This window comes from Belonocnema kinseyi, chromosome 7 (assembly GCF_010883055.1).
Source record: "Belonocnema kinseyi isolate 2016_QV_RU_SX_M_011 chromosome 7, B_treatae_v1, whole genome shotgun sequence".
Lineage (NCBI taxonomy): Eukaryota > Metazoa > Arthropoda > Insecta > Hymenoptera > Cynipidae > Belonocnema > Belonocnema kinseyi.
In genome coordinates, this window is record NC_046663.1 from 61,526,405 (window position 1) to 61,539,547 (window position 13,143).

The 13,143-nt window shown below is 26.5% G+C and overlaps 1 protein-coding gene across 1 annotated transcript in view; it reads right to left on the reverse strand.

Moving 5' to 3' along the window:
• LOC117176915 overlaps nt 1-13,143 on the reverse strand; it is a 154,769-nt gene that overhangs the window by 88,364 nt on the left and 53,262 nt on the right. The window lies entirely within an intron of this gene.

The following is a 13,143-nucleotide window of genomic DNA, read 5'->3' on the forward strand; positions in this document are numbered from 1 at the left end:
AGCAAAGAATTGTGTATCTGTAATAACCAAATATTTGAACTATGAGTTTGGAATCACTTGATTACTGAGTGGCTATTTATCGCACGACTGATTTTCTCTTTGCCGAAGTTAACTTCTGACGTGAGAGTAGTTTATAAACCACCCCATGCCTCCTATGATACAGAGTTTGACCCACAAATTTTTTACTTATTCCTAACTTTAATAACATTATCCTAACTGGAGATTTTAATCCTAACATAAATCTCGCTTCCAATCATACTGAATATTAAAAATAGTGTACTATTTAGACAATATGAATACGGTTGTCTCCTACGAAGAATATTCTAAATTCAAATCCAACCCAAAGATTGTTGCGGAATCTCTTTAATTTTTATGAACAAGTATTCCACAAGCATCTAATGTCAAATTTTCTCCGCATCACGTTCCTAAAAAACCTCATTCATGCTGTCCACTGGATCACATCTGCAATAAAAAATTTGATGAGGGAACGTGATGGCAAGCGTCAAGTACACTGTCTAAAACTGTTGAAAAAATTGTTCACCTGCAACTTGCCAAATATTGTCGAAATAAGTCATTGACCCAATGCAATCAGGTTTTCAACAACGGATCTAAAATTAGCAATAGATAGTAGGGAGATCAAGATTGTTGTTCTGTTCGATTTTTCGAAGGCTTTTGACACAATTAATCATCATAGCTTGGTTCCTAATTTAATTAACCTTAAAATTCCTTTTCACAGAACGTGTATGCACCTTCCCTGTATCATTTTGAAATCTCTTTTAAATATTTGTATAATTCTCCGAAGCGAACTCTTGAAATTATTCTAATAAAACTCTGATATTTAACTCTCAAACATTTAATCTCTGAATTTTCTTTTGTCTTTATTTAATTTGGGAATCTTCATTTCCTATACACACAATTTCTCTCTCTCTTTATGTTTAACTTAACATGCATAAATGCTACTAATTAATTACTCAGTGTAAATGACTATGCATTAATTTTATACCTAATTTGATACCTATTCTTAGGTCGGTTCTGTTTATTTATTTATTTTATTCAGTTGATAGATTTAATTATAACATTAATCAAATATTCCAGCCTTTATTACTTGCGCCAATTTGTAATCACCTTGTATCATCGTGTATCATCTTGTTCCTTAGAGGGCTATTAAGCCCTAGGGACTTTTCTTTAATAAAAACAAAAACGTAAATACAAATTCAGTCAGGGGCATGTGAACTTTTTCCTAATATTACGCAATATGTGAACCCACGCACTGCCCCTTTGCCACTACGCTGCGCTGCTGGTGGTCCACGCTTCATTTAACAGATGAACTCCTACTCTTGACCCCGATTGGCCACACTCCCAGCCCGATACCGCTGCAGCAACTGTTCTCAGAATGACTTAAATGGGAGGGACTTAAATGGGATCACAGTGTATCTCGAAATTCCTTTGAATACTTTAAAATCTCTTTGAACCCATTTAAATCCTTTGAAATCATAATAATCCTTTGGAGTACTTGTTGATTGTTGTTAAATCCTTGAAACCTCTTGAAATCCCAAAAACTCTATTGAAATCATTCAGACTCCCATGAAACGTCGTAAAACCTATTGAAATCTCAGCATAATTCTTAAAGTTCCTTAAGATATGGTAAAATTCTTTGAAAAATTTCATTCCTCCCAAAATTAAATAAAATAATTTTTTTGAAAACTTGCAATTTTTTTGAATTGTTTAATATCCGTGAAAGCTCTCGTCATTCTTTGAATTATTTTGATATACTCTCAACTTTTTCTAATGCTTTAAAATATTTAGAAATTTCTAAAATTTCATGAAATCTCTAAAAATTTTGGGAAATTTCGTTAAATTCAGCAAAAATTTTATGATTATTTGAAATACATTATAGTCCTTTGAAATACCTTAAAACCTTGTGACATCTTATAAAATCCCTTAAACTTTTATAAATGCCTTTAACATTTTATGGAATCCCTTAAAATATTCAAAAACCCATAAAATCCCCGACATTCTTTAAAATTTGGTTAAATGCTTCGATATATTTTAAAATGCTTTTAAAATTCTTTAATGTCTCGTGACTCATTTTAAAATACAGTGAAACTCTTCTATAAAGCCGATTTTGGGGCTTATGGTTGCTGGGAACTAGCTCATTATAGCCCACTCTGTTATTGTCTGTTCACGCCTGAGTGATCGCCTGAATGACAACCGCAGTTCCCGCGCACTTCACGCAGCTTCTGTTACATCTATCTCCGACGCGGCGTCAATTCTCGGAAGGGCTATAGAAGGGAGGGCAATTGAAGAGTTTTACTGTACCTCGAAATTTTTTTAATCACTTTAAATCCTTCAAAATAATTCAAAATCCCTTGAAAACTTTTGTGTTCCGCGGAAATTGTTCATTATTTCTTAAAATCCTACAAAATACATAACATTCTTTGAAACCCTTTGCCATCGGAGTAGTTTTTTCAAACTTTCAATCTTTTTAAATCTTTTAAAATTTGTGAAACCTCTTGTAATTTTGATGCAATCATTTGAAATTCCATAAAAATTTTGTAACTCTTTGAAATAATTCCGCGGAATACAAAGGTTTTCAAGGGAAAACCCTTGAATAGCCTTCAATAGCCCACCCTTCTATAGCTCTTCCGAGAATTGACGCCGCGACGCAGTTAGATGTAACAGAAGCTGCGCGAGGTGCGCGGGATCTGCGGTTGTCACTCAGGCGATCATTCTGATTTATATAGGAAAGATTTCCTTTAAAATATTTTCAAATTTCTTAAAATATGATAAAATCCCTTAAGTTTTATGAAATTCCTTCAAATCTTTGCAATCCGATTAAAATCGTCGTAATGCTTTAAAATTCCGTAAAATATTTCGGTATCTCTTCAAATCTTTTTAAAAACCTCGAAATTTTGTGAAATCTTGAAATCCTCTCTAATTTGACGAAATCCCATACAAATTTAGAAATCCCCGAAATTCTTCCAAATTCTTCTGAAATATTTAGAAATTTCTTTAAATCCCTAAAAATCTTTCGAAATTATATAAAATCCTTTGTGATTTTGCGGACATTGTCCTCAAATTCTTGAAATACCTCAAAATCCCTTAAATTTCGACAAAATGCTTTCGCATTTCTTGATACTTTGTAAAATTCTTTGAAAAATTGAGATTTTTTTAGCCCGAAAAAAGTAATTTCCAACGAAAAATCAAACAATTAACATTAAAAAAAGGATTTTACCATTGCATAACACGCATTTGAATTTAAATAAAAGAAAAACGAATTTGAAATAAAAGGATCAATTTTAAAGATCGCAAATTAATTTTTTTTTAATTCAATAAAATAGTTAAATTTTCATCGAAAGAAGTAAATTTGCAAGTAAAATATGTATTTGTAACAAAAAATAATATACATTGTTCAGTTTTTTTGGAATTTTTAACAAAAAATAGCAAGTTAAATTTTCAGAGAATCAATTTTTAACGTAAATAGAAAAACTGACTACCACGAAAAAAGTTTATTTTAAACCAAAGAGATGAATTCTCACGAAACCACTTGAAATCTAGTAGTTAATATTTCAACCAAAAAATATTTTGATTTAGAGGCCGTTAAATTCGTCCAAAAAGGATAAATTTTTAACAAATCATGTATTTTTTTCATAGAAAAAAAAACAGTCTTTAACCAAAAGTAAAACAAAAGAAAGACAAAGTTTTAAAAAAAATAGTTAAATTTTCAACTAAATAGAATAAACTTCAAATGATACAATTTTAATCCAAAACAGCTTATAATTGGATTATAAACTTTTATTAATAATTTGTATGATACAGCTGTTCATCATATCTCGAAAATCTTATGAAATCCCTCAAAAACTTCTCCTAAAACCTTTAAAATCCTTTAAGATCAGTGACTTCTAATTGAGAACATCACAAAATCTCTCGAAATCAGATTGAAGTCTTCGAAACCCCTAAAAATCTTATCAAATCCTTTGAAAAATTAGGATTATCTCTAAAATTGTACTGGTTAATTTTTTCAAACTCTTGAAGTCTTCTTAAATAATTATAAATCTATGAAACCTCTTGCTATCTTTTTAAATACCCTACAATTTTTGTAATTCCCTGAAATCTTTCTAAATTCCTTCAAATTTCATGAAATTCAAAAAAATATAAATCTTAAGTGATAAAGAATATTAAAATAAATGGATAAAAATGAAATAGTGATACACGATCAGAAGAGTTGCTTGACTTCCTTTCTCAAATTTGCTCGATATCTATTCTCATGATTAAAAATCTCAGATACTCATTTCTTATTATCATTCTATTTCATCTCGTTCCTCGTTGAAGCGATCGATTCAAATGTCAAACGGAGTCGTTGAAAGATAGAAATTCGAATAAAATTGTAGAGAGAAATTATAGTCTCAATAAAACAGAGATAAATCGGAAAAGGCAATCAGATCATCAACTATTTTATACTTCAAAGTAATTTTATTTCTAGCTTGAGTTATCATTTTCATAATATTTAATCAATTAAATAATGAATTTTGTTCAGAAATATCGACAATGATACTCATAATTTAAAATTAATCAAAAAAAATGAAGAAATTGGTCTTTATTCTTGGATGGCTCATCAGATGAAGTAATTTTCACTTTTATTCCTAATCTAACGCAAACATTGAAGTAACATTTTCATTATATTGAATAATAATCATACAAAGCACCTCGTGAAAATTTTAAAAAGAAATTGCTTTTGAATAAATTGCTTGCGTCTTTGATGTTCTGTATAATTTAGGTGAATTCGATCATAACAATTTAATGACGAAATCCGATTTCATTTTGGATCAGCATCAGTGGTCTAGTCGCGGAACCTATCGCCACCAGTTTCTTAATACACGGAAAATTCTTCCAGTTATGATCCATTCATGAAAGGCGTTAACAATTTTGGGTTTTTTTTAAATTTCCCCTTCTTCCAGACGTAACGAAGCCATCATTTAAAGTCGGATTTTACGCTTATAAATTCTCTCAAATAAAGTAAATGTATATAAACTATTGAATTCAAAAGAGATAAATTTTCGAAAAAAGTTAAAGATTTAATCTAAAATATTAAAATTTTCATGCCAAAAAGATAAATTCTTTCAAAGAGAAAATGTTTGTATTTTTCAATGATAATAATTAGATTTTTAACAAAATAGTTGGATTTCTAACCAAATAGTTCAATTTTCAATATACAAATATGTATTATCAGTCAATTGATCGAATTTTCAAACTAAAAATTTTAAAATTCAATCAAGTATTTGAATTTTCAAGACAACAATTTTTTTTACAAGACAGTGGAATTTTCACAAAAAAATTCATTCTTGACCAAGAAAGATGACATTTCTATCATGTGTGATGAATTATTATAAAAAGTTTTAAGTTTTTGGGCTAAAAAGTCGAATTTCTTAGAAAAAAGTGGACTTTTCAACCTGAAAAGATGAATTTTTAACAGAAAAGATGCTTTTCAATCAAGAAAGATGACCATTTAACAAGGCGGTTGAATTATCTACTAAAAAGTCGCCTTTTAACAAACAAGACTTTTTTATGCACAAAAATATGAATTTTGAACTTAATATATGAATTTTCTACTAAGTAACTAAATTTTCAGCAAAAAAGTTGAATTTTTAACAAAGTAGATTAATTTTCTACATAAAAAGACGACTTCTTAATAAAATAAATGCATTTTCTACCGAATATAGTTTAATTTTTAACTCATACAATATACAGCATAAAGTTTCAACCAAAAATGAAACAGTACAATTTCCCGATAAAAAGTCTGATGAAAAAATTAATTTAAATAAAAAAAACGAATTTTTAAACCAAAATTTGTTAAATTTCCAACCAAAAAATAAATTTTCGACAGAGAAAATTAATATTCTATAAAAAAAATTTCCAAATTATCCAATATTTTTAGCAAAGCTGTTAAAATGTCAAACAAAAAAATAAAATTTTGACAAAGAAGATTAATTTTCTACTGAAAAGGTGAAATTAAAACGAAATACATGAACTTTTAACGAAATTTTTTAATTCTAAAGCAAAAAGACGAATTATCTGCAAAACAGTTGGAATTTCAATCAGAGAATATGATTTTTCAACTAAAAAGTTTAATTTTCAATCAAATATATAGTTTAATTTTCTACCAAATTTTTTAATTCTCACGCCAAAAAGATTATTTTTGTTAAGACAGTAGAATATTTAACTTATAAAAGTTTATTTGAACTGAAATAGATGAATTTTTAACTATAATTATAAATCCTTAATTAAACAAATTATTTTGTTTAGAAATTAGTTCAACCGTAAGATGCAATCGCATTTTTAACCAAAGAGGATACGTTTTCAATCAAGAAAATCAAATTTCTACTAAGAAAGACGAAGTTTCAACCAAAAAGTGAAACTTTTAACTAAAAACGATACATTTTTAACCAAATATGAAAGTTTTTTACTGAAATAGATAAATTTTCAAACGTAAATGAAGTATTTTAATTATCGACTTGAAACATTTATTTTTAAACCAACATGAAACAAATTTTCATCAAAATATTTTAACTTTAAACCATAGAGATTAATCTTGAACCAAAAAATAAATTTTTTCGAAAATTAGTTGAAATTTGGATAAAAATTACTTTTTAACACTGTAAACTTATTAAAATTCATTTGGAACCAAAAATATAAAAGTAGGTTGAAATTCCTTAAAGTGTTTAAGTTTGAAATTTTTTCTAAGTTTTTTGCCCCCCCCCCCCCCCAGTTACCGACCGTAGTTTTCTGCCAGCCTACTTTTTCTTTTTTAGAACTACACCACTGATCAGCATCACTTGAAATCAAAAACATGAATTGCCTATCATTTTTAACTAAAGGCATGTCCTGTACTTTAATTTTGGACTTTTTTTGCAGAAAATATTTTTGATGCATAATGATATACACGGGAGAGAAATCCGCATTGAATAAAGAAAATATTTGTTTGAACACATATAAACTAGTTGTTTGTTATCAAGAGATTTTATTTTATATCCTATTTTTTGTATTTGACAATAGAAAAAATAAATTAATAATAGTATACATTATTTAAAAAAGAGATTCTATAGGAATTTCAAAAGGTATAAAGATTATTAATTATAAATTATCGATTTTTACAGCGAGAGCGCACTTTATCAAAATTTTTCGATATTTCGAGCAGATTGTTATTATAATACAAGAAGAGATGTTAGAAGAAAAAACTATCATCATTATAAATTTTGAGCATTCCTCATAATACTCATTCAAATCGATCACTAAAATGAAATGGTGCTGGTGCGAGAATAACAGTCGGAAACGGTCATTTTGCATCTCCAAGGTTCAATACTAAGGCGCCAATGTACCTCAAGTGAATATAGGTTACTTGGGAAAATTACAAGTTTCTTTGACAGACTCTTTGTAGTCGAGTATTCGATAGGAGGTTTTATTTCCTAGAACGTAAATTATGTCATTACGTCATTCCCTAACACTATTTTTACGTCAAGAGGAAAGTTGGAGTGAATTTTCTGATCCATTCCTATGTATAGGTTCCGAGGTTGAACCGATTTCGTATAGGATTTACTGGCAAAGCTCTCTGATGTTTCCAATCCTATATTGGTCGTATATTCTCACAGAGTACTAAATTTAAAACAGATCTGATGAAAACAAAATATCAAATAATTTGTGTGAAACATTTTGTATTGCGATATACTCAAGTCTAAAATTGTCAGGAAATAAGTGGGCCATAATGATTTTTCTCGAAAATAGGGTATTAAGGGAGAATTAAATTCTTTCAAATAAAATTAATATAAATATAATATTAAATGCAAAATAAAACACTTTAAATTTCTGAGAATAAAGTCAGAAAATATATTACATTTTCAATGAACATGAGCAATTTTCTAACAAAAAATATGAATTTTCAACAAAATGTAATAAATTTCTATTAAATAGTTAAATTTTCAATTTATAAAGGATTAGCCAGCCGAGAATCGCATAGTGAAATTTTCAGATCCAGAATTATTTTTATCTAAATAAAAAACGAATTTTCAATGAGAAAGTTATCAAAAACGCGAATCATGAAAAAGTATGAATTTTTAAATTCACAATTTAAATGAAAATTCTATTGTTTTATTTTTCAAATCAATTTTCAGAGAATAATTAAAAAGATTATGAAGCATTACAAACGGTTTCCAAAATTGTAAAAAATTAAAAGATATTTGAGAATTTTTCTAATTTTTGAGACATTAAAAATATAATAAAACTTTGAAAGATTTTCGAACATATATTAAATATTATGGAATTTATTCCAAACGTCAGCAAGTCCTAGATAACTTTTTAGTCACTGAAATTTTCCCTAAAATTGGTTAAAATCCAGTAAAATAAAATAAAATTTTCAAAATCCATTGATCAATTAAATAATTTCTTTAATTTTATATGGTTTCAATTTATAAATTCTGAATTTAAATTTTGTGACTAATTTTTAAATAATATAATTTTGAAATGTATAATTAAAAATTAAAATATGGTTAATTTCCAAATTATTTAAATTTACTTAAAGCAATTCAAGTGATTTAAATTTTGTGATTAAAATTGAAATGGTCTTATTTTGAAAAGTATCCTTGACAATTTGAAATTGTTCATTACTAAACGATTAAATTTACGTAAAGTAATAGGAATTTTTGAGGGTTTGAGTACAAAAAGGTTTTAATATCACAACCATAATCCTTTGTGACTAATCCTTTTTTTAAGTATGGATAAACTATAGATTTTTTTATTATTTAATATTTCTCATTTAAATTTATTATTCATTTCGAATTGGTTTTTAGAATAATTTAAATTTTAAAGGTTTACAATTGAACATTATTTCATTTTATACGTTGGAAATAAGGGTGAATTTGTTTTTGGATTTTAGAAAAGTTTGTTTAATCAATTTTTGTGTTAAATTATAAGTTTGTTAATTTATTAAAAATTTAGAATTTTAGAATTTCAAAAGCTTTCACTTTGAAATGTTCAATTTAGTTTGAATTTTAAATTGTCAAATTTTAACTATTTGGAATTTAAATTTATCAAAATTCAGAATTTTAAGTTTTATATTATTCAATTTTGAATGTTTTTAATTGAAAATAATAACAACTATATTCCTCTGAATTTCAAACTTAAAAATTATGAAATAAAATATTCCATTTTTAACATTTTTAAATTTTTATCTTTTGAAATTTTAATCTGAAATCATTCAATTCCCAGATTTTTGAATTAAAAATAAAATTTAACAATTCTCAACACCTTTATTTAGAAATTATACCATCATAATTCTTTTTCTTTCCATTAAAAATATTGCCCTCTTTTCAAAATTGTAACTATCTAGAATATTTTAAATTGGAATCGTTTGGTCATATTTGAAAACCAAATTTTGTCATTTGGATGGAAAAACTTGAAAAGCTATTGAATTTTAAGAATTGAAGTGCAAACTTCATGCTCCATAAAGAATTTTTATTGTTTTCAAAAATCTTTTGCCTTCGTTTTGATGTAATTTCTTCGCGTTTGGAAACTCATTTATATGACGTTTGGTAGTCAAAATTGTCTGAATTATAGAATAAAAAAGTCATTAGTACTATACTCGCGTGCGGTGCCTTTTCAAGTGGTAATGCCCGTCATTGGCTAGCCATGTCCTTAAATATAATCTGAGTCAGACATCCTGACAAGAAAAATTTGCAAAACATTGAATTTTTAGGAAACATGCATGATTTAATTTTTGAACAAGGTGAGGAATTGCTGGAAAGTTTAAACTATTGAAAATCTATGGTAAATTTAAGAAACAAAAAAGTTGGTTAACATCAGAACTTTAAAAAACTTAAAAGGTTTGAAGAAATTTGAGAAATTCTGAAAATTTAGGAAATTCAAATAATTTGGTAATTTTGGAAATTTAAAAAATGTGTAAAAAATTAGAAAGTTTTAAAAATTCAGAGCTTTTAAAAATTTGAGACGTTTTTATACATTTAGAAATTTTGATTATTTTAGAAATTTTGATGACTACCAATTTGAATTTTTTTTGAAATTTCGGAAGTTTAGATTTTTACGACATTCTTGAAATTTTAGATATTTCAATAATGCTAATTTTATAAATTGTGAAAATGTTTGATGTTTTTATAACTTTATAAATTAGTATGATTTTATAAATTTTAGAAATTTTGTAATTCAAAAAAATTTGGAGGGTTTAAGAAATTTGAATATATATTATAATAAAATTTTTTAAACTTTTAGCGATGATGATAATTTTAGAAATTGGAATAATAATTAAACAAATTTCGATATATTAGGATATATTAGGATAAATTCAGATATATTAGGAATTTTGATAAGTTTAAAAATTTCAAACATTTAAAATTTGTTAAAAAATTTTAAATATCTTACGAAACTAAAACATTCTAGAAATTTTATACATTTTCTTATTTTTAGATATTTAAATTTTTTAGAATTCGTGGTAAGGGGATTCATTAACTGAAAATGCGTGCTCACAGGTGTATAATGTTTTATCATTTGCGTATAAAGTCACTTTTTACTCCTGAAGAGTAGAACTTTAGCCCCACTTCACGTGAATGAGAATGTGCTAAAATCATGCATGTCTTCTAGAAATTATTTTTAAAAAAATTTTGTTGTCAGAATCTCTGACTCATATTATTTTAAGGACATGGGTGACTAAATAAGGTCAATACCACTTAATGAGGCCTCACACGCGTGTATGGTATTGAGTTTCTCGGTTCAAACGATAAAATTTGGTTTTCAAACACAAAGAAACGATGACCAGACATCTGTTAAAATAGCTTACACATTTTAAATCATATAAATCCTTTGAAATAATAGAAAATCCTATAAAATCCCTTAAATCTTGTGAAATGATTTGAAATCTTCGAAAATTCAACAAAATTCCTAGATTTATTATTTTAATTTCTATAGAAATCCTTTAAAATCGAGACTAAAATTTTGAGAAATCCTACAAAATTCTTGGAAATCCCTTGGCATTTTTTTAGTCTCGAAATTACTTGGACTTTGAGAAAATAGCTTAAAATCTTTTCAATCTCTTGAAATTCCGTAGCCCTTCGTAGATTAGGTTGTTATAAAATTCCTTGGTTCTTTTGAAATTTTCTGAAATAACTAGACATCATTAGAAGCCTACCAAATTCTTCGACAGTTCTTAAAATTCTCTAGTATCTTTTAAAATAACTTAAAATCCTTGCAATACTTATTATTGCTATATAAACTAATCATTCTTTATGCTCGTTTAACGAGCATAACAGTTAATCCATTAAGAAATCTTTAATTTCTAGAAAAACTGTTAAACTCAACGAATTTATAAAAAAGATTCTAGATTTATTTTTGATTTTTATAGAGATAGTTTTATAGATATTCGGGACGGAAATTTGGACCAAAAATGTAATAAAGGAATTCGTCTCGAGGCAGACTAGAATTGTTGAAATGACACTGATATCGAATTTCGATTTTCAGTAAAATCGGATTGGATGAAAATTCAACTGGCAAACCATTTTAACAATTCACTATTCATTGAACTGCAATACGAATCGATATTCTAAACAATTTATTTGAAAAATTTTAAATTTCAGTGAATTTACAATAATGTAAATTTGTCTTTCCGGTGAAAATAAATCTTATTCAAAATTTTGTGTTATAATGTCCTTGAACTGCAATAAGCCTCCAGCAGATATAAATACGATTTTTCTGCTCAGTTAAACTGCAAGATGAACCTTGAGTGCATATTCAAATTCTAAAAAGAAAAATTTATTTCACAGGTAATTTAAAAAATTTTATGTACAGACACTTTTTTTCAATTGTTTGTTGATAAGGGTGATGGAGATGAATAAATTTAGGCGGAAAAATTTTTTAAAAATTGTTCGTCGAAATATAATATTTCAGAAAATGACGAAAAATGCAATTTTGTTCATATTCACTTAAAGGGGAAAAAAATGTTTAAAATTTTTTATTTTCTTATACTATTTTTAATCAACTAAGGATATACGTAGGTACTTTTAAGATTAAAAAAATTGGTTTTTTACAGCTCCTGTGTAATCGGATTTTTACGGATCTTGTGTAAAATGGCTCATGTTTCAGGATCGGTAACATTTCATCATTTTTTAAAATATTATATTTCGATAACTCTAATTGACTATTTCCTTGTCCTAACAGAAAATCTAAAAACTCGGAAAACTGCGACTTTCTAACTCTATTCTAAGAGAAAATTTCTATAAACAATACAATGCTTAAGCAATTTATTTAAACAAATAATTATTAGAAGAAGGCAAGAAAGTAAACTTAAGCAATTCAGTAATTATTTATGAAAAATATAATAACAAACAAAGTTTTCTGTTACACCGAATGTTACACTTTGAAAACAAATTAGTTGGATAAAAAATCCATTCACAATAATTTTGTATAACAAGAGCAGATTAGTTAAATTCAAATAAAATAATATTAATTTTGGAAGAAACTAATCTTAAGGATAATGGTTAAATTGAATCAAGATTCCATTAAATGATATCAAGGAATAAATAAATTAATCAAATTTTGTAAATCACTAATTCATTTTAAATGAAATTAATACAGCGTACCTATCTAATTAGAAAAAATGGTTTTCCTACGAAATTGTTTACAAAATAAATTATGTCATTATTATAAAAAAATTTTGAAACAAAAAATAAGATTTAGTATTTTTACATGAAAAGCAGGCGTTTTTTCACTGAAATTATCTGATAATAACAATTTGCGAAATTGCTGATTGTAAGATTCTTGGTTAGAAATTATTATTAGCAATCATTCAAATTGTTATTTAGTTTTTTATACTCAGTTTTTGAATGACTGTTTATGGTAGGATAATTTAACTTAAAAAACCATCTCTTTTGTATAAAAGAATGATAAATATTAGTTTTTGTGTCAAATAATGTTTATAACAATCAGATAAATTAGTTTTTAAAAACTTTGTTTGTTAACGATTGCAAAAAATATTATTCCAATAATAATTTAGGAATTAATAGTATTATTCTACGAGGAGACGGCTATTTGGGATATTTGTTTGAAAAAATTGTTATTATCAATATGTATTACTTATTTTTCATAAAG